Source organism: Notamacropus eugenii, chromosome 4 (assembly GCF_028372415.1).
Source record: "Notamacropus eugenii isolate mMacEug1 chromosome 4, mMacEug1.pri_v2, whole genome shotgun sequence".
Lineage (NCBI taxonomy): Eukaryota > Metazoa > Chordata > Mammalia > Diprotodontia > Macropodidae > Notamacropus > Notamacropus eugenii.
The window spans coordinates 42,383,980-42,407,610 of NC_092875.1; positions in this window are offsets into that span (position 1 = coordinate 42,383,980).

The window sequence follows — 23,631 nt, forward strand, 5'->3', positions numbered from 1 at the left end:
AATGGTTGGATCAGTTCACAGGTCCACCAATAATGAATTAATGTTTCAACTTTCCCACATCTTCTCCAACATTTATCATTTTCCTGCTTTGTCATTTTGGCCAGTCTGGTAGGTATGATGCGGTACCTCAGAGTGTTTTAATTTATATCTCTCTAACAATAGTGCCTTAGAGCATTTGTCATAAATACTGGAATTAATTAATTAAAAATTAAACATTTGAAAGAATTCATTTTTAAATCCATGTGGCCCTGGAGATTTTTTCCTAGGGAATTCATTGATGCCTTGTTCATTTTCTTTTTCTGAGATGGAGTTATTTAGGAATTTTACTTCCTCTTCTGTTGATCTGGGCAATTTATATTTTCGTAAATATTCGTCTATTTCACTAAGATTGTCAAAATTATGGGCATATGGTGGGCAAAAAAATTCCTAATTATTGTTTTAATTTCCACTTCATTGGTGGTGAATTTAACTGGAGATTTTCAGTTTGTTCTTTTTTCTAGTTTTTTCAGTTGCATGCCCAATTCATTGATCTCCTCTTTATTTTATTCATGTTAAGCATTCAGAGATATAAAGGTTCCCCTAAGAACTGCTTTTTCTGTGTCCCATAAGTTTTGGTAGATTGTCTCATTGTTGTCATTCTTTTGAATGAAATTATTGTTTCTATGATTTGTTGTTTAACCCACTCATTCTTTAGAATTAGATTATTTAGTTTCCAATTAATTTTTGGTCTATCTTTCCATGGTCCTTTATTACATATAATTTTTTCCATCATGATCTGAAAAGGATACATTAACTAGCTCTGCCTTTCTACACTGAATTGTGAGGATTTTATGTACTAGTATGGTAAATTTTTGTGTATGTGCCATGTACTGCTAAGAAAAACGTATATTACTTTCAATCCCCATTCAATCTTCTCCAGAGGTATATTATATCTATCTTTTCGAGAATTCTGTTCATCCTTAATGTTTTTTTGTTTATTTTGAGGTTGGATTCATCAAGTTCAGAGAGGGGGAGGTTGAAGTCCCCCACTAGTATAGCTTTGCTGTCTATTTCTTCCTGTAATTCCCTTAACTTCTCTTCTAAGAATTTGGATAATATAAAACTTGGTGCATATATGTTTACTAATATATTACTTCACTGTCTATGGTGCCTTTAACAGGATGAAGTTTCCTTCATTCTCTCTTTTGATTAGATTTATTTTTACTTTTTCTTTGTCTGAGATTAGGATTGCTACCCCAGCTTTTTGTTTTTTTTACTTCAGCTGAAGTATAATATATTCTACTCTAGCCTGTGTGTATTCCCTTGTTTCAAATGTGTTTCTTGTAAACAGCATATTGTAGGATTATGGTTCATCCCATTCACATTCACAGTTATGATTACTATATGTGTCTTTCTCTTTCTCTCCATTCCATTCCCCCCCCCATTTGTGCTTTTATTTCTCCCTTCCCTTCCCCCAAAAGGTTTGCTTTTGACCACCACTTCCTTCAATTTTCCCTCCCTTGTATCAGCCCCTTCCCTTTTCTTTCCTTTTTTTCCTTACTTCTTCCCTCCCTTCTAACCACTCCCACTCTTTTCTTTCCCCTTTTTTCTCCTACTGACTGTAGATCTATACTTAAAAGAGTATGTTATTCCCATCTTGCACCAAATCCTATGAGAGTAAAGCTCAAACAATACTCATCTCCCTTCTCTCTCTACGATATAATATGTTTTTGTTCCTCTTTTTGTGATGCAATTTACTCTTTTCTGCCTCCTCATTTCCTCTTCTTCCATTGCAATCCTTTTGTACTCCTTAATTAGGATTTTTATCATCACATCTATTAATTTATACCTGTACCCTGTGTCTATGTATATCCCTTTTAAATGTCATAGTGAATATACATTCTCAAGATTAACAAGTATCATACTCTCATATAGGAATATAAACATTGAAAAAGCTTTTTCTTACCTCTTTTATGTGAAAGACAATTTACCCCATTCTATTTCTTCCTTTCTCCTTCTCCCAATATATTCCTCTCCCACCCCTTAATTTTATGTTTTTAGATATCATCCCTTCTTATTCAACTCATCCTGTGCCCTATGTCTAAATATATAATCCCTCTAACTACCTTCATACTGAGAAAAGTTGTAAGGGTTACAAATGTTATCTTTCCATGTAGAAATGTAAATATTCACATTCCTTTATGTAAGTAAAATAAGTCTTTTATGATTTCTCTTTCCTGTTTGCCTATTCATGCTTCTCTTGATTCTTGTGTTTGAAAGTCAAATTTTCTATTGAACTTGGGTCTTTTCATCAAGAATGCTTGAAAAGTCCTCCATTTAACTGAATGACCAATTTTTCTTCTGAAGTATTATACTCAGTTTTGTTGGGTAGGGGATTCTTGTTTTAATCCTAGCTCCTTGAACCTCTGGAATATCATATTTCAAGCCCACCAATCCCTTAATGTAGAAGCTGATAGATCTTGTGTTATCCTAATTGTGTTTCCACTCTACTTGAATTGTTTCTGGCTGCTTGCAATATTTTCTCCTTGATGTAGGAGCTCTGGAATTTGACTACAATATTCCTAGGAGTTTGCCTTGTGGGATCTCTTTCAGAAAGCAATGAATGAATTCTTTCAGTATCTATTTTATTTTCTAGTTCTAAAATAAGTTTTCCTTGATAATTTCTTGAAATATGATGTCTAGGCTCTTTTTTTTTAATATGGATTTCAGGTAGTCCAATAATTTTTAAATTCTCTCTCATGAAACTATTTCCCAGGTAATTTTTTTGTCCAATGAGATATTTCACATCATCTGCTATTTTTTTCATTCTATTGATTATGTTTCAGATTTTCTTGATTTTTCATAAAGTCATTAGCTTCCATCTGCTCCATTCTAATTTTTTAAGGAATTATTTTCTTCGGTGAGCTTTTGGAACTCCTTTTCCATTTGGTCAGTTCTGCTCTTTAATACATTCTTCTCCTCATTGACTTTTTCAATCTCTTTTGTCATTTGGGTTAGTCTATTTTTTAAGGTCTTATTTTCTTCAGCATTTCTGGAGTCCCCTTCAGCATGTAATTGACTCATTTTTCATGATTTTCTTGTATCATTCTCATTTCTCTTCCCAATTTTTCATCTACTTCTCTTATTTGATTTTCACAATCCTTTTTGAGCTCTTCCATGGCCTGGGACCAATTCATATTTTTTGGAGGCTATGTATGTAGGAGTTTTTGACTTTGTTTTCTGATTGTATTTTTTGATCTTCCTTGTCACCAAAATAAGATTCTATAGTCTGATTTTTTCCCTGTTTTTGCTTATTTCCCCAGCCACTTACTTGACTTTTGAGCTCTTTGTCAAGGTTGTTCTCTGTTTCCAGTGGAGGTGGAGGTTATATTGTCATCTGCTTAATTTTGTGGGCCTAGAACTCCAGAAATAACCACTGCAGCTACCATAGGCTTCTCCACCCCCTCAGCTGCTCTGTGGTCAGGGTCAGATCACTCTACTCTCTCACACAGGTAGAACATATTTTTTCTACTCATCTTAAAATTTGTCCTTGGCGTTTTGTGGTCATGAGGTCTGGAAAATGGTACAGGTGCCAGTGATTCAGTCTCCCTTGAGGCCTGATGAGGTCCTGTCTATGCTGGTATGGCCCACACTGGACTTTGCTCTCTTCCCAGTATGACACAACAGATGCTTCCCATTGACCTTCCAGGCTGTCTTGGGCTGGAGATTTGCTTCACTCTATCATTCCATGGGTTCTGCAGTTTCAAAATTTGTTTAGTGATTCTTTTACAAGTATTCAGCTGGGTTTGGGCTTAGAGCTCTGGAAAGACTCTGTTTTTACTCCACCATCTTGGCTCTACCCCCCCCCCCCCAAATTTTATTTTTCAAGGAGTTATTTTCTCCCCTTAGGTTTTGTATTTCCTTATCCATTTGACCAACTTTACTTTTTAAAAATTTATTTACTTCAATGATTTCTTTTTCCATTTTATTTTTAAAAGAATTGGTCAATGTTTCTTCTGTCTCTCTTCTTTGGCTTTTAAAATCCTCCTTGAGCTCTTCCAAGAACTGTTTTTGAGTTTGAGACTAATTCATATTCCCTTTTGAGGTTTCATATGTGGGTATAGTGTCAATGCTGTCCTCTTCTGAATTCATATTTTGTTCTTCCCTTTCCCCATAGTAAGATTCTATTGTCTTTGCTTTCATAGTTTGCTTCTTCTTCGTTGTGATTACCTTTCTCCTGGCTTTTGAAGTGGATCTCTGTTTCTGGGGTATGGGGGGCTCTATCCCCTGCTTCTTGTGCTTGTGGTCTAGGCCTGGTTTCTGGCTTTGTGTACTGTGGTCTCTGGTTCTGTCAGCTAGATGCTATATAACGCTCTTGCTTACCTGATGCTGAGCTGGAGCTAATTGATTTGTGCCAAGGTCAAGGCCAAGTGAAGCCTTTCTGAGTATCCCTGGGGTTGCACTGAAGTTCATTGTGTGAGGTGTGGGGGAGGGGTGGTCTGGCCATGGGAGGTCTCCTCCTCCCCTAGGGCTGTCCCAGAGCCCAACTGCTGATGGACAGTGGTCCATGCTCATTTCTAGTGATTACCCTGGTTGTAGCAAGGCATTTCTGGGGTCCTGATGTTGGTGCTTACAGGTTCTATCTCCCTTGGGGCTCTGGATCTCCTGCTGGTACTCTGAGGTGGGGTTTGCTGGGGTGCCCCTTAGCCTGCCCTGTTCCCTTTCAGCCACAGTAGGAGGGACCCTTCCAGGTGATCTCCCTAGCCTCCTGAGCTAGAAGACTATAGTACCCCTTCTGCATGCTCCACTATTCCAAAATTTTTACTTCTGTAATATTTTCTCAGTGTTTCAATGTCAATAAGGGGGAATGAGAGCACTTATTTGCTCTGCCATCTTGGCTCCTGGAAGTTCAAGTAGTTGACTTTCAAACATTTAGTCTGTGGGCTGATAGTCCCAGGAGTAGTTGCTGTAGCTACCACAAGCCCTCTCACCTACCTCTTCCAGAATTCTGTCTTGTACTGAGACATTTATGAATCATCACTGCACTGGTAGTTCAGTCTACCAGGGCTCATTCCTGCCCCACTGTGATCAAGTATAGAACTGTGTGCTATGTGTTCTCCCAGCTCAGTAAAACATATCCTTCCTGCCATTCTTCCAGATTCTCTTGGGCTGGAAATCTGTGACACTGTCTCCTAGTGGATTTTACCTCCCTCAAATTTGTTTAGATTCACTTTTTAGGGCTATCAGAACGAATTTGTGAGAGAGGTCTGGTGCATCTGTGCTTTCACTCCACTATCTTGGCTCCCCCCCCCAGTAAGGTATTTCTTGTCCAAATCGAATTTGTCTCTTTCGTGATTCCATACATTCCGTCTAGTTTTATCCTCAAGGACTAAACAGAAAGATTCTAACATCTCTTCCACATGTTATTCTTCCAATGAAGACACTGGTCATGTCCTCCCTGAGTCCTCTTTTCTTCTTGCTAAGCATTCTCCGTTCTTTCAACTGCTGTTCATGTAGCATGCACTTGAGGTTCTTTACTTATCCAGTTGCTATGAACTCTCCCTTGCTAATCAAGGTCCTTACCAATCCGTAGTGCTCAGAAATGGATATGGTACTCCAGATATGACTTGACGGGATAGAATGTCATAAAAGTATCATTGATCTCTTCCTAGAAGCTATTTCTATCTTAATATAGACCCAAACACTATCAGCTTTTTTTGGAGCCAATTAGACTTTCATGGAGTCTTCTAAATGTCAGTATCACACAGTTGAATCATAGTAATCTTTAATTCACTAAAAAACTCAGATCTCTATTTTTCCCAGGCAAACTGTTGTCTAACCCTGACTCTTTTCTATTACAATGATGTTGATTTTATGAGTTGAATTATACAAATTTACATTTATTCCTATTAAATTTCATTTTATTAAATACATAACTTTCTTCAAGATTGTACATACACACATATGTATGGTATTCAGACTGTCATCTAGTATGTTAGATGTCCTATAGCTTTTGTTTATTTATAAGTTTCATAAAATCTCTTCTATGTCTTTATCTGAGTCATCGATTGGAAGATGGAGTAATATCATAATAAATAAGTGTTGGATTTGAAGTCAGAGGACCCAGGTTCAAATCCGGGTTTTGCCATCTGATACCTGGGTAACCCTGTACAAATCAGTTAATCATTCTTATTCTCAGTTTCCTTATTGATAAAATGAGGTGGTTGGAGTAGATGAAATCTAAGATTCCCACTATGATGATGATCCACTGGTAAAAATATTGAGTAGTTAAGGGTAAATTGCAGGTCCCTGAGGAAACTTCAATATAAACCCCCTTCCAAGTTAGCATAGCATCATCAGTGGCTCCTTTTTAAGAGTGTCTAGTCTTGGATCCATCGAATTTTACCATTATGTATCTTATCTCCCTCAATAGTTCCTATAAGAATAGCTCTAGAGGTGATCTGTAGGATAAATTCATTTCAAACATATTCAGAGCAATAGTTCCTCAGACATTGGTGGAAGAATCTTTGGTCAGCAGTACTCCTAGCCTCAGACTGGCACCAGGGTTGGTCCTAGGCAAGTCACTTTACCACTGTCAGCCTCAGTTTCTTCAGTTGTGAAATGGGGAATAATAATAGAAGGTACCTTCCAGGATTGTTGTGAGGATCAAATGAAGTAATGTAAGTAAAGCATTTTGTAAATTTCAAAATAGGATATAAATGCTAGTTGTCATCATAGTCACCATCACTATGCATTTTGGGGTCTCTGATTCCTGAGCATGGGACCTGGATAGTCAGTTTCCCTGATCTACCTGTTTCATATCTGCAACAACAAAGCCACTTCACTCCCTCCTTCAAGAAACAGCATCACTCAATCTTGGGCATACCTTGTTCTAAATAAAGCTATGTTCATTCTTTATGATTTTCTTTCTTTGTATTCTAAATTTTTTTCTATTGATTGCTATACAGAATAGAATTGTGCCATGAATTGAAGTCAAGCTCATTGGTCTACTGATTTCAGACTTTGCTCTTTTGCCTTTTTGTTAAAATCCACATGTCATTTACCCTCTGCAGTCCTTTCTCACCATTGTTTTCATCTGTGATCTGTCAAACAAGGCTGACAGTAGCCCAACAATCCTATTTGTCAGTTCTCTGAGTACTCTAGAATGAAGTTCATCTGAATTCGGTGACTTGAATCCATCAAGGGCAGCTAGGTGCTTATTTCTTAATGTTTCCCTCCTTAACTTAGATATTAGCTCTGTATTAGCTTTTTCAGTCCAAAAACTGTTCCCCTTAGAGAAAGGAACTGAAACAAATAAGAGTTGAGGAATTATCCTTTCTTTCCTTTAATAATTATTTCATTTTATTTATTATGAATAATGCTTCCTTCAATCATTCTACCACTGAGATTTCCTGGTTTTTTTCAAAGCTCAGTTCAGGCACCACTTTCTATGCACTGTTTTTGACTCTCCAGCTGCTAGTGTCTGTCTTCTCAAAATTATGGTGTATTTATTTTGCATATAATTGTCTTGTATAAAATTGTTATTTACATAATGTATTATTCTGTATAATTATTGACAGATAGCATGTAAGCTCCTTGAGGACAGGCAGTTTCAGCTTTGTCTTTTTTACCTTAGCACCTAGTAAGTTGCCTGATAATTAATTATTGATTAATTTCCCTAAAAACTTAAATAACCCAAAATTTGTTGATCTTTTTTCTCCTTGCCAATCTCTGCTTATTCTGAGCTTTAATACTCAAGAAACTGTTTTTTTAATTGAACATGAACATGACAAAAGATCAACAAACATGAACATTTCTGTATACAAAGAACAACAGGAAAAGAAAGAGGTTTGTATATGAAACTGTGAATTGCTATTATTTACAGCTGGGATATTAAAAAAAAAAAGTTGTGAAACTAAACATCCTGATACCCACATTGCCCTATTTCCAAACATCTTTTTACTCTTTTCTGCGTCATTTCTCAGTGTTTCATTGATATTCCCTTATTTAATGAAACTCTTTTTATGAGATTATGCCTTGGTATTCAGTGTCTCTTACCTGCTCTTGCATTCAAGTTCCTTACATCTTTTTTTTTTTAAAATGTAAGTTGATTAGTAAGCTCTCTGCCCATTCATATTGCCCTCTTCAGTCAACATTTTCTTCTCTCTTCCTTGTGGTGCCACTTGTCCTTTTGCCTTCAGAATTTTATTCATGGGAAATTCCCACCCCTCTTGGAATGACTCCTTCTGGTGAAATTTAATCTATGATATATTAATCTATGATATATATCTAATCTATGATATATATATCTCCTCAGGAATTTTAGAAATCTATTCTCCTCCAAATTGACAATGACTGTTAGAATTATGCCCACTTCATTAGCCTTTACCATCACAAAGCCCAAAGCAAGCAGCAAAGTACATTGGAAACAGAACAAGGGTTAGTGAAAGAAGACCTGGCTTCACATCTCAGTTCTGCTACCTACTACCTGTGCAAACTTGATCAAATCATTCCCTTGTCTACTTCTGAAGTTTCCTCACCCATAAAAGAAAAGAAACCCATCTCGTTCTATGATCTTCTTTGTGCTATCTCCTGAAGGGGTGTGTGTGTGTGTGTGTGTGTGTGTGTGTGTGTGTGTGTGTGTGTGTGTGTGTGTGTGTGTTTGTGGGTATAGAGTAAGCCTGGTTTTGGGATCAGAAGAAAGGATTCCTATATCGACTCCACTGTTTCCTTTTCTGGTTTTTATTTCCTCCCACAGTTAAAATAAGTGTTGTACAAAACTTATAAGTAACCTTCTTATAAGTTATAAGCAACCTTCTAAACCTAACATTGTGGGATCCTGTGAAGTTGGATTGAGACCCTCTCACATCTCTTTGTAGCTGATAAAACCCTGAGCCTCTAGAAACTTCTTAAACATTTCTCACTTTTAATTGCATCCTTTTTTTGCCCAGGAAAGAAAGTACTCTTAATGTCCTAAATCTTCAGTTATCAATTTCACCTTCTTCCCTGGAACATATCATTTCGACAACCAAAGGCACTGAATAGGTTACTGATTTGTGTGCCAAAGAAAAAGAGCTTCTACTTGCACAGGGCAGTTTTCAACCTGCCTTGAAATCCATTTAACGTACTTACTGATGGCATTCCTTGAATCATTTGAATTTCTATCAGAAATAAGATTAACACCTTTTAGCTAGCCTCTCTTCAGCATTTAAGAGGTTCAAAGACTTACATTCTCCTCTGTTATATCACTCTGGACAAAATAAACTAGAACCAAATGGGAGCTATGCCAATTGTTAACTCATCTTAACATGAAAAAAGATTAGAGGCTCTGTTTCATTTACCAGTTCAACAGCTTTTATTTTTGAGTTTATCTTTTCCAACTGTTCCCTGGAAACACATGTCACCAGGAGAATGAAGGGCAGGTATGTGGAAATCGATTTATGGCTGAAAAGTAAAATTACATAAAATGTGAGGATTGTAACTATTTTCCTGGATCCTGGATGGCCTGAGATCCACTCGTCAAACTAGGGAAAATTGGCAAGCTCTGTTCTCTCCTGGAAATCACTTGGGCAGTTTATGTAGAAGATGCCAAGCTCCTTAACTTCAACAACAAAGGGACCTCTAGGAACATTTTGCCCTACTTGCACCTAGTCTATGGTATCAGCATCTTCCTGGTTCCCCTACCTCAAGACTCTTCCCACTCCAATCAATCCAACACACAGCTGCCAAATTGATCTTTATAAACTGTAGGTCGGACAATGTCAAACTCCTTCCTGCCATTCAGTAATGTACAATGGCTCTCTAACACCTCCAAGTTCAGATGTAAAGCCCCTCTATTTGGGATTTGAAGCTCTTTGCAAGCTCATTCCATCCTACCTTCCCAAGAATCCTACACTCCCCTTCACATGCCATGTAATACAGCAACACTAATGTGCTTGGTGCTCTTTGCACATGACATGTCATCTCTTGACTCTTAACTTCTACAATAGATGGACTTTCTGCCCAGAATGCTCTCTCCACCTTACCTTAGCTTTCCTGGTTTTCTTTGAGACTTTACAAAAATCCCAGCTTCAGAAGGAAACTTTCCCAATCCCCCTTAATGCCATTACCTTTTGATCTCAAGGTTTGCCTCCTGAGTATGTCTCTTATATGCATTTATTTATAAGCATTTTATCTTCTTCCTTTAAATGGAATCTCTTTGAAGGCAAGAATTGTTTGGGTTTTTTTTCTCCCTTGTATCTACAGTACTTAGAATAGTGCATAACACATAGTAAATGCTTATTTCTACCAAAAGCTTGGTGATCAATTGACATGATAATTCCTGGAGCTTCCCACATAATATATGTACTGACCACTATAGATGGACTCAATGGATGTGGGTTTGAATCTTGCTTCTGTTAGTATGACCTCTATGACCTTGAAAAGTCCCTTCTGCTCTCTGAGCTTTAGTTGTTGTTTTGTTTTGTTTTTTTTTTCCTGAAAAATAAAGGACTGGAATGAGAGATATCTAAGTACTTTCTACTTCAACATCCATCAATCAATCAAAAAGCATTTATTAGATGCTGACAATATCCCAGTATTGTGCCAGGCATCTAGAACACAAAAACCAAAATGAAACTATCCTTGCCCTCAAGAATCTTAGATTCTGTTGGGGAAGACAGTATGTACATGCATAGGTACATACAAAATATATATTCTAGATAAATGCACCTTGACTTGTTCAAGGGAATCCTAACAACATCATAGGGGTGTGGGGTAGAGAAGTAGCAGGAAAGGCTTCATGTAGAAAGTAGTATTCGAGTAGTCTTGAAGTGGACTAGAAATTCTTAGAGGTAGATGTGAATAGGAATTGCATTGCTGGTGTGCATAAAAGCCAAAGTAGTCACAGAGATGGGAAATCTAATGAATCCAGTGAATGAGGAATAATAAGGAGGATACTTGGCTAAATTGTAGGGGAATAATGTATACAAGGTTGGGAATGGTAGGTTGAAGCTGGGCTTTGGAGGACTCTAGATTCTAAGTAGAGGTTATTATATTTGATTATTATTTGTAATTAATTATGTTTTGTAATTATCAATTATTATTATCCATTGAAACTTAATGAGTAGGGTGAAATGCATTGGTCAGCTCTGCTCTTCAGGAAAATCATTGCAGCAGCTGAGTGGAGGATGGATTAGAGATGGGCAAGAGAAAGTAGAGGAACAGGGAAATGGATTAGAAGGTTATCACTACTATAGACTAGAAATGAGAATGATTTTTAAGTGGCAAGAAGGTAATGCATCTTACCATTCTTGGCCAAAGATGCCTAACAAAATACTAGGAAATGTCACCTTTATTTCTCCCCTCCCCTCCTCTTCTCTCCTCTCCTCTCCTCTCCTTTCCTCTTCTCCCTTCTTCTTTTCTTTCCCTTTCTCCCCTCCTCCCTTGCCCTTCCTTCTCCTCTCCTCTTTTCTCCTCTCTTGCTCTGTCTTCTTCTCTCCCTTTACTTCCGTTTCTGCTTTTCTGTTTTTTGAGTTTCTTTCATGGTTCTATCCCTGATCAGTTTCTGGGTTTTTTTTTTCTGTTTATTCTTTTTGTCTACTTCATTCTCTGTACACTTTTCCATCTTCTTTCTTTTCATGCTACCTATATCAGTCAATGCCTTACACAAATCTCTCCATCTAAAAACACATGATATTTTTTGGTACATGCTTACTTTATTTATTTACTTTTAAAGTTTCATTGGCACTTTTTTCATATTGTAGGTATTTCCAGATAAATTCCCTACCCATGTAAACACTCTAACATAGGCAGAAAATAGGAAAGCAGAACCAACCTACCCAGTGACCTTGTCAATGCAACATTTCACATCTAAAATATTCCTCCTCCTTACCAGGAGGAAGGGAGTATCTTTAATTATCTATTTACCCAGTTCAAGATATCTCATTATGAATGTAATTCAACTCAACCTCATTTGATAGTCATTAACTCAGAGTCTGCCATGTGCCAGGCATGGTGTTAAGTACAAAGGGTATAAGGACAAAATAAAAATCAGTGCCTACCCTCAAGAAGCTCATATTTGATTGGAGGGACATAACACATAGACATGAAAAAAAATCATGTGTGTATATCTACACACATGTATTTTTCCATGTATGTATATTGTGTTTGTGTGTGCATATATGTGTGCATGCATTTGGGTGTCTGTGTGTGTGGTATGTGTGTGTATGGAGGTAGGAGAAAGGACCAATAACTCTGAGACTTTTGAAGGGCAAAATGAAATCTGAGCATTGAATGAAGTTAAGGATTCCACAGGTAGAAGGAATGAGGAGTGAACTGCAGCCATGAGAATGATATATGCAAAAGCTTGAAGGCAGGAGATGGATTGCGAAGTTCTTGAAACATGGAAGGGATAGAGCATTGAGTACCATACAAAAATGGGAAGAGTGTGAAATAAATCCCAAAAGGAAGAATAAAGTCAAATTGTGAAGGGGATTTTTATTTCATCTTAGCACAATGAGTCACAGATTATACTTCAACAGGAGTCATTAAGCAAGACATTCTTATTTTGGCAGTTCTACAGAGAATGGCTCAAAGAAGAAAGTCTAGAACAGGAGGAACAATTGAGAGTCTATTGTGGTAGCCTAGGGGAGAAGCAATGATGAATTGAACAAGGTCAGTGGCTGTGTAAATGGAGAGGAGAGGAGAGACATAGTAGACTTTGAACCAACAAAAATTTGCAATTGACTGAATGAAGATGATGAAGGAGAAAGATGATTCAATGATGATTCCCTGGTTGCTATCCTGGGTGATGAGACAAATTATGGTGTTCTGAATTAGAAAGAGGAACATTTAGAGAAGAGGTGGGTTTGGGGATGGGGGAAGGGATGATATGCTTTGAACATATGTAGTTTGTGACACCTATGTGGCACTCACTTGGAGCTATCAAACATGTACCATAACTCAGGAGAGGGACAAGGGCTGGTTATGTTGATCATGGAGTCATTTGAATGAACCTGTGAGAACTAATGAGATGACTAAAGTGAAAAGTGGAGAGAGCTAGACCTCTAGCCACTCAATCTTGTGTTTTCATTCTTCTCGTGTCACTACATCCATTCATATGTAGGTTCCAACGATTTTCTGAATTTCTTATTTCTGACAGCATTACCACTTCTGTATTTACATTTAACATCTACCTCTTCTTGAGCTTCATGCTTTTTGGGACATTGCATTTCCAAGGTTCATGAAAACAGTGGGGAAGAAAATACAAGCTTATCATCTGATTGTTATCATTTGGTGACTCTACACAGAAATCCTATACATATTAAGAGAAATTATTACTTTCTATTATATTAATATCAAATCAGAATTTTCATTCATCACAATATAAAACTGAAAAAATATATCATTTTTAGGAAAATACCTATAGCTACTGCCAGAGGAATAAAATAAAATTTTAATTCATATTTGAATAATGTTATAAACCTTTTTCTCATTATGACAGTTCAGATATTAGTACTATTTAACAGTGGGAGAAAGTGAGACTCAAAGAAGTTAAAATACTTGACTAAAGTTAGCATTCCAGAAACTATTAAAATCAGCATTTGAACTCAGGTCACCAAACTTGAATTGGATGTGTCATAGAAAAAAATGGAAAGTAGAGCAGCTGCAGTGAAATTAGGGCTAAATTTCTCATCACCAGAACACAGGTAGGATCCCAACTCTTGCAGCCTATGTAGTCCTGGGCAAATTACATTCTTTGGGCCTCAGTTTCCTCATCTGTGAAATCAGAGGATAGACCTGATGCCCACTAGAATTCTTAATTTCTCTAAGTCTATGATTCTCTGATTCAGTTCTCCATTAATTTAATATACATATACTGAGTATCTGCTGGTGGGGTGGTCCTGGACTGGGTACTCAGGAAATATGCAGGGCTGAGGGAACCATGACTAATTTTATTCGTCATGTGGATCTGAGCTATGTATTCTCACGACCTTGAGTTCTGTGGTTTGGAAAGGAATTTCATTGTGATGGTTTTTAAATACATCTTATGAATAAAATATTGACACAAATCTCAAATAGTTTTCCCTCTTTCACTCTGGTGTTGGCTTTTTTCCATTCTCCTCCAGGATTTAACAGGCAGCTTTCTTGTTGCTTCTAGCTAAGAAACTGTGATGCTATGCTCTGGTAATTCTGTCTCTTTCCCCACACCCTATTTCCTCATATCTCTTTTGCCCTCTTCACTTTATCTCTTTCATTTTCACTCCCACCTTCACCCCCATCCCCATTACCCCATGACAATAATTTACCCTTAAGTTTAACCTTGCAAGAAAAAAGAATCATAAATACCAACCACAGGATATAATAGAAATTCTACAGAATCACACACTTAGTGAACATTACAAAGAAAGACCTTGGTCCATATCTCATTTTAATACTTACTCTAACTTATCTTCCCAAACTCTCATATTTCTCATTTGTAGATTGAGGATAATAAAACTACCTCACTTTTATGATTGTTGCTGTGAGAAAACTGCTTTGCAAATCTTAAAGTGATTTGGTATTATTAACACTAAGTATTAGTAAGCCAGGTGGCCCAGTAGATTGAGAGTTACCCTTGGATTCAGGAAGATCTGAGTTCAAATCTTGCCTTAGACACTTTCTAGCTGTGTGACCCTGGGTAAATCATTTAATCTTTGTTTATCTAAGTTTCCTCATCTGTAAAATGAGGATAATAATACTGCCTAGCTCCTAGGGTTGTTGTGAGGAAAAATGAATTAGTATTTGTAAAGCATTTTTCAAATCTTAAAGTATTACATGCATGTCATCATCATCATCATCATCATCATCGTCATCATCATCATCATCATCATCATCATCATCATCATCATCATCATCATCAGTATCACCACTGTTATTATTAATGTCCCTGCTTACATAAAATCACCAGATCATAGACCTAGAAATGGAAGGCAATTCAGAGGCTATTTCAATACCTTCATTCTGCAGAAGCCTAGTCAAAGGACTTGACTATGATCACACAAATAATAAATGTTAGAGACAGGATAAATGGCTGTTGGTAAATAATAATATATTGTGAATATTTCTATATCTGTCCATCTGTATCTATATCTGTGTCTATATCTGTCTCTATGTCTATTTATCTATCTTTATACTATCTGGTATTTTAAAGTTTTCAAAGCACTTCATATACAATATCTCCTGTAAGCTCCACAAAAAATTGTGGAATGTTACTGCTACAGATATTAGTAATCACCATTTTATAGATGAGGAAACTGAGGCCCACAGAGATTAAGTGATTTGAAAATGGGCATATAGAGCATACATGTCAGAGGCAGGATTCAAATTCAGATCTTCTTGATTCTAACCAATAATCTGTCATGTTCCATCTTTCCTTTCACTCTGAATATTGTTCCAGCACATAGTTGTCCATAAAGACAGAAATACCCGAGTTCAAGACTCGTCTCTGACATACACTAACAGTATGACCCTGGATAAATCATTTAATGCCTTAGTGAGGTAGGCAACTCTGTAAGACTAGCTAAGTTTCTGAGAAGATGCCAACGTATATTGACAGAAGGCATCCCTCATCACAAGCTTACTACACCAATGAAACCACAACTCCAACCTCAAATAAATGCATAACATATACACATGCAAGCAACTACGCAGATAAGGTATAAACACACAGATATATAGAGATATGACATTATACATATATACAAATATGTCACATATACATATAGGATACACCTCAGATATCACATAAACACAAATAAACATATTTGATATACAAATTTATAGATATATGACACATCTACTCAGATAATCACAAAAACAAAATATATACACATGACATAAATACATGTGTATATGACATACTTATGCACACATGAATACATATATATATATATATATATATATATATATATATATACATATATAGGTAGATATCTGGATGTACTTCAATCACACACAAAACACTTTTTAGATGTTTGCTACTATGCCAATCACTATGCCAGTTGCCCAGAATACAAAGAAAGAAAAAAGCAGTCCCCAGACTCAGAGGATTCCCATTCTAATGAAGGCAGACCACACATAAATGGCTACAGATATACATTATATAAGCATAGTAGATGAGAGGGGAAAGCGCCAGAAGATGGGGAGGCCAGGAAAGGCCTCACTCTGAAGGCTGAATTTGAGAAGTCTCCAGAAGGATGTCAGGGAATCTAAGAGAGGGCAGACAGTCAAGGGACCACTCAAGACATGGGGGACACAAAGGACAGAACCAGAGTGCTGGGAGCAAAGAACAGTAAGCAGGCCATTGTAGCTGAATCCTACAATACCTTGAGGAGAATAAAGATGACCATAGAATGAAGAAAATGTAAGAGGAAGAGAAAATGCATAAGTGGGAGATTAGGAAGAGTTTTAATGGCCAAAGGACTTTCTATTTCATCTTGGAGGTAATGGGCCATCAGTGGAGTTTGCTGAGTGAGGGAATATGATGGTCAGACGTGTGCTGTAGAAGCATGACTTTGGCAGCTGAGTGAAAGATGTACTGGAGTGGGCGTTGTGGGGAGGAGATTTGAGCACAGGAGGTAGCATGGCACAGTGAATAGAGGCTGGGGTGCAGCATAAGAAATCTGTCCTGGGTTCAAATTCTGACATATACTGACTGTGTAACCTTGGGCTAGGGTCACAACCTCTCAGTGTTTTCACTTATAAAGAAAATGTTTGCTTGCATTAGTATAAGGAGTTTTTTTACTTAGAAGTTCCCTCCATTAATGAAATTATCCCTGTGTCTCTTCTCATGCATCCTAAGACTGTAATAGCTCTTTTGGCTGCCATTTCAGACAATTGACTCTCATAGAGTTCAAAGGCCATAAAAAGACACAAGTATTATTTTTCTTCCCTAACTAACAGATATCTAGCCATATCCATTATCCAATGTTTGTGAAGTTTTCTGTTTTCTTTTTTCATTTCAGTGGTAGGGCCCTATATTTATCTACATCAAATTATATATTTTTTGTAATGTAAAGAACTTTTAAAAACTCAGTACTGAGTACTTTAAAGTGTTTTACATTTTTTCCTGCACATCTTTCCCGTTCTTTTCTCCTCTTCCCTTCCCTTGTCCTTTCTTGTTTTCCCTTTCATGCTTTTCCCTTTCCTTCACTCCCCTCCTCTCCTTTTCCCTTTTCTTTCCCTTTGTCACCTTCCTTTGTCTTGCCTTTCCTTGTCTTCCCTTTCTTTCTCTTCCTTTCTCTTTCCTCCTTTGCCATCCTTTTTCATTCCCCTTTGTGGCATGGCCTTGTCTTGCCTTCCCTGCTCTTTTGGAAATTAGAATAATAACATTGACAATACTTGCTTTGTAGGTCTGTTGCGAGGTTCAGATGAGAGAATGTATGGAAAATCCATTACAATCTTTAAGGTGTGATATAAATGTCAGTTACCATTATTGCACTTATTGATAAATATAAATTCATGAAGACAAACAAATAAAATTGATGCTTTTTCACCAGGATAGAAGCACTCCGAAGCTGTCTAAAGCCATAAGGTAAAATTTTGTTTTCTTTTGTTTTCAGTGATCAGACCTGGTGATTTGAACGTACTGAGGGCAACTAGTATCATTTTCTCAACATACAAAGCAAATCACTGAACTGAAAAACTGTACTTTGGGTCCACCCACAGGCAATACTTTTGAAAGAGCATTTTCCATATCATCCTTCAAGATATTCCACAAGGCAGGAGCTAGCCTAGTATTATTACAATTGAAAAGGCAGGATAGATTTTTTATGAGAAGTACATGATATACTGGGAAATTGTTTGCCTGGAATTAGCTAAATTTCAATTAAATAGAAATGAGATAAGTAGTACAGAAGGAGGAGGCTGTGTTCCAATCTAACTGGCAGGCAGCATGGTATGATAGACAAAGAAACAGAATGTGAATTAGGAAAATCTTCAATTCCTCTCTCTAACACATGAATTCATGAGTGAATGAATGAATGGGTGGATGGGCAGCACATTCTTCAAATACCCATTCACTAGTCCAGTCACTAGAGGGCAGCTCCTAAGTACCCTCAGGAATCTAGGGTGAATTCTGAGAAATGATGGAGTGTTTTTCTAGTATCATCTCACAAAACTCCACTGTTGTACCTCCCAAGTGATTACTAACGGATAACAATTAGCTGGCCAAATAATTAACTTTAAAGAATGAGTCGTTATTATGGTGGTATGTTTAACCAAAACAATATCCCAAAATCTAGGACACATTTTTTTGCTAACATATACTGAGACCAAGGAAATGTGGACTAAATCAAAGAGCACACAATAGAGACAGTAACTGAAAGGCTCCTCAAAATATTTTTGTTGGAGTCCTCAAGATATTGGAGATTTTTTAGCAAGCTCCTTGTAGATCTTTGAATCTGGCTTTCTTTGTTGTGTAAGCTTTGTCCTTATTTCCTGCAATAGACAAGGACTCTGTTTATGTCCCATTGCTAGGATGCTTATGCACATTCCAAATCCTCAGATCCTCTGAAAGCCGAAAGATATTCTGGTCAAGGTAGGAGGAAATAGAAGAGATGGAGACCAAGCATCTTGTCATCACCTTCTTCCTCCCATCCCACCACATCCCCACACATGTTGAATACATAGTAATTCCTTCTCAGGGGCTTGGACATGACTACTTTCTCCAGAATTGACAGTCACCTATACTATCAGTTCCAAATTAGCTTCCAGATTTTATACAAGTCCCACTTGGGGTGACTAAGTCTCTCAATCTTTAGAACAAACTTTCTACACAACATCACTCCAGTTCATCCAGTGGGTTACAAAGACATCTAAATTAAGGACTTTTTATCCTTAGACTAGAACCCATAATTGATTGACTCTACAGTGGTAGGTGGACTCTATTAACATGTAATGAACTACTGAGATCTGTCCTTACCTGGTAAGTTATCCAGGCATGGCTTATTGTCATTTACTTTAAGAGGGAGGGTTTTGTGTGGCATAAGTGTTCCATGTTGAAACTCACCTTTACAAATGAATAAATGTTTAAAAGCATTTATTAAAAGCATTTGAAAATATTGACTTTGTGCCAGGAACTTTGCCAAGTGCAAATATATAGATGAAAAACAATAGAGTCCCTGCCCTCAAAGAACTTATATTATCATGGAGAGAAAAGGGACTAAGTAAAAGAATTTTGATCTGAGTATGATAAGAATGGACAAATTATTGACGCACCCTTTCCAGAAGCAATACTAGTGTTGATTTGGTTAATATTCCCAAAACAGGAAGCAAAGGAGATGGGGTGGGACAGAATATATGTGTAGCAACAGGATAGATGGCAAGATGACTTATATAGGAAGAAGGTCTAGGGTCAGTTAGATTTAGTATATTAGATGTACCAGTCAATGACATTGTACAATTAGACTGCAGTAGTCCATTGTCCATTCAAGGCAGGCATCAGAGCTGAATAGATTACCATTTCCAAGGCCGGGTGCTATGTATGTTGTAATGGCAAGTCAAATAGGATATTTTGCTGTTTTTGTTTTACTGAAAGTGCCTCTGACTGAAAAATGTGATTAAGGAGGATCTTTCTCACCCATTGATGGGCCTGCCTATTGTGGAAAGCTTGATTAAGGGAGTTGTTTTGTAGGAGGGTCTCAAGTACCTTTTTTTTTTCTATTGAGACACTAGGTCAGAGCGTTATGTCTTCTGGCTCGGAAAAAGTGTATAAATACTCTGAGGGTGAGGCTTTACTTTGGGGCTTACTGACTGGAAGTGTTTCTTTGGCCAGAGAGACTGTGAGAAGATGTTAAGGAGCTCTCCCTTCCCCTTCTGCTGCCCCTCCTCACCCCAGTCCCTGGCTAAAACCCAGAAGTTGATGCTTTCCTCGCTGGTAATTGTGTATGTTTGTATGTAATGGTTAGACATTTTGGAAGCATGTCTGTTGACTTTTGATTTCTCTGTATTTTCTCTGGAATTTTGATTTTGATTTTCTCTGATACCTGATTGATGAAAGTGATTGTTAATCTCTCAAAAGTTGCTTTCCTTTTATCAATGCAGATCTAAGAATCTGTAATAGCAAGTTCCCATGTATGTTGGGGTGATTACTGATACATGTGTGAAGGTCAAATCCTGGAAGGTGTTGTTCTAAGAGAAAAGAAATATGGCAGTATGCCAGGCCTAGAGGCCTGTATTAGGCTACCCGAGTCTTTCCTACCTCACCTCCGAGGTCTTCGGCTGGCCACGCCGGATGCACGTATGAGAGAAAGGACATTCCAGAGTCGAACAGGGGTTGAGCTTTATTTCAGGGTCTGGGTTACAAGTGCAGGGGGGTCTTCCTTAGGAGGAAGAGGGGGAGATTTCCTAAAGAGGCTAAGCTTAAGGGATTGGAAGTAGAAGTACAAGCGGGGAGAGAGGGGGAGGGGAGAGAGGAAAGAAAAGAAGCGGAGCCTACTGTCCTCTTGGCTCCTCACGTGGTAAGAGAGAGCTTTCAGGCTTCCTCAATCCTACTTAACCTTCAGCCGCACAGTTTGCATCTCAATACCGTGCTGTTAGGTAACTAGGTGTGCTCCAATCCGGGACGACCTCGAGGGCAGGGAGACTCCACCCATCACGTATCTCCCGGGGAGAGGCGGAAATACCCGAGCTAGCCGAGCTAGCTCAGTCTAACCTTCTCGAATCCCCGCTGTTCATGGAGGGCCTCGTAAGACTCTAAGATTTAGAAGTCCCACTTTTACCTGCCTGAGACCGTCCACACGGAATTGAGCTTCCAATCCCAACAGCAGTAGAAGAGCAAATTGTAAGGTGGACAGATGGAAGGAGTATGTATGACCATAAAAAAGTCACCACTGCCCTGAGCTTTATTTCCCCCCTCATCTATAAGATCCAAAATTATCTACCTCATAAGGTTATCCTGAAGATTAAAATAATAAATGCATTGAAAATATAATATAAATATTAATTGTCACTATCATTACCTATAGACCTTGAAAATAATTAGCATTTCATTTATGTTTATTGTTTGATCCTTTAACATACAGAAGACTCCAGTTGATGACTGGGATTCATTACATGGGAGTATTAACACAGTGGAGGGAACAACTTGTATTATATACATAGAAATAGGAAAAGAAATGAGTGGTATCCCTGAAGATGTTTTCTTGATGAAGCATCCTTAAATAACTCTCAATTTTATTTGCTTGTGATCAGTCATCCATAAATGAATCCACTTCTCACAATAGCCTTTTCATTTGAGCACCAAATGGTCCCTGGGACTGAAAAAAATCCAAGAAAAAATATTAACAAAGTGATGTAGGAAAGCACCAACTCCCCCAGAATAAAGTGCTGGTATGAAGATATTGATTTTAAACCTGTTTACAACACTCTTTCAAATGATAGTTATTTTGTCAGTTAATGTTGTTACTGTTATTTTTTCATTTAAGACCCTGACATATAAATAGGTATGTATAGACCAAGGCTTTGGTCAAAATCAGAATGCTGTTTGGAAGACAGAAGTGGAGAAATGGCAAATGTAGCTTTTTCATTTTATTTCACATTTCACTTTACTCTGAAGGGATACTATAACACCATAATTTATTTTGGATATTAGACATGGAAAATACAGACCATGCAACATGCATGTTTGTCTGTGCTTAACATAGAGGTTGAAGCAGCAAGTGATCATTAATACTGAACCCATCATTTTGATGCAGATGTGAAGGAGTAAAGAAAATAAAGTCACTTGCTGAAGGTAACACAGGCAGTGAGTGGCAGAGCTGAGGTTCAACCCATGTCTTCTGACTATAAGTCCAGGGATATTTTCATCATATTATCTCTCTATAGTGAGATCAGTCAACAAGCATTTATTTAGAACCACAATGTGTCTGCTGTTGGGTTTAAGTGTTACTGACAGAAAAAAGCAAAATACAATGTCCATTATTACATTTTAGTGAGAGAAACAATATGAAAGCAACTATGTTCAAACATGATATAAACAGAGTGGGCTTCCAGGACACGTGAACAATAAGATGGCAGACTAGACATTTTCTCAGATCCCCATGACCTTTCAAACCTTTCCAAAACATAAAATATGTGAGAAAAATAAAACAACCTTAGCTATTTCCAAGGTCTAGAATACCCAGAATTTAAAAAAAGTGGGGAAAAGTTTTCCAAACATAAAAATTGATGCTTATTGAACCTGAGCTCAATCAACATCCTTCACATGTTTTCCATCCTACTTTTGGCAAGTCTACATTAACAGATCCAAGGACCTAATATAGGCTTACAATAAAACTAGACCTTGATCCTTCTCCATTTTTTAGTACTATGGCAGTGAACCATGATAGTCAGCTTAGTTGCAGCTTTCAGGAATAAAAGCCTGTTGGTCAGCAACCTGGAAGCACTGGTGCTGCAAAGTTCTGCAGTGCTACTGCCAGGGTAAATGAGCTTTGAACTGCTGGTGCTGGATTAGAGAACTCAGGAAGAGAGAGAGTAAGATAAGTTACCAAGACAGGACACTGTGCATGTAAGATTCTGCAGCCCTCTACCAAACCTGAGGGAAAAAGCACAATATCTGGGGGGTGAAGCCAAGACGGTGGAGTAGAAAGACACACATACACAGGGTCTCCCCATACAGCCCATAAAATACCTGTAGAGAGGGCCTCTCAACAAATTTTGGAGCAGCAGAAGTGGAGAACAATAGAGTGGAGAAGATTTCCAGCCCAGGGTGACCTGAAAGACCCACGGGACATGGAGCAGAGCCCAGCCCAGCCTTGGCTGCCCAGCATGCTGCTCCCGAACAGCCCTTGGGGGCAGAATCTCCAGTCATGGAATCCCCAGTCTCAGTAGCAAAGGTGTCCAGATCCTTCAACCCACAGGCGCCAAAGGTCAGTGACAGGGTATTTTCAGCTGGCCAGGAAGGGAGAAGGGCTTTCCCATAGCTCTGGCAGCAGGCAGCAGCCACAGAGGCTGCACAGCAGCCCATAGGAAAGCTCCATTTTTGGAGCATAAAAACCTCTGGGGACACTGAGAAACTGATTCTTGTCTCTGCCCTGTGTGGAGGCCCTGGGGGGAGCTGGTCTTTGTCTCACACTGAATGGCAGCCCTGCCCATCCAGCTTATCTGAAAATCAGCCCCCAGTGCTGACTTGGGAACTGGAGGCCAGGTGACTGTGGAGAGAAACCTCTGCTAAGATTCTGGGCACAAAAATTCCTCTCTGCACCCAGACTAGCTTGACTGTGCCACCTTGGAGGAACTGAGATCTTACAGGTACCCAGAGTATACCCTATTCTTCACAAAGGACCCAATAGTCAAGTAACTGGTTGGGAAAATCCCCAAAAAAGGGAAGAACAATTAGACTACAAAGGTTACTTTCTGAGTGAACAGATATCTCCTCCCATCCTTTTGGATGAGGAAGAACAATGCTTACCATCAGGGAAAGACATAAAAGTCAAGGCTTCTGTATCCCAAATATCCAAAATAAATGTTCAGTGGGCTCAGGTCATGGAAGAACTCAAAAAGAATTTTGAAAATCAAGTAAGAGAGGTGGAGGAAAAATTAGGAAGAGAAATGAGAGAGACGAAAGAAAAGCATGAAAAGCAGGTCAACAGCTTGCTAAAGAAGGCCCCCAAAAATACTGAAGAAAATAAC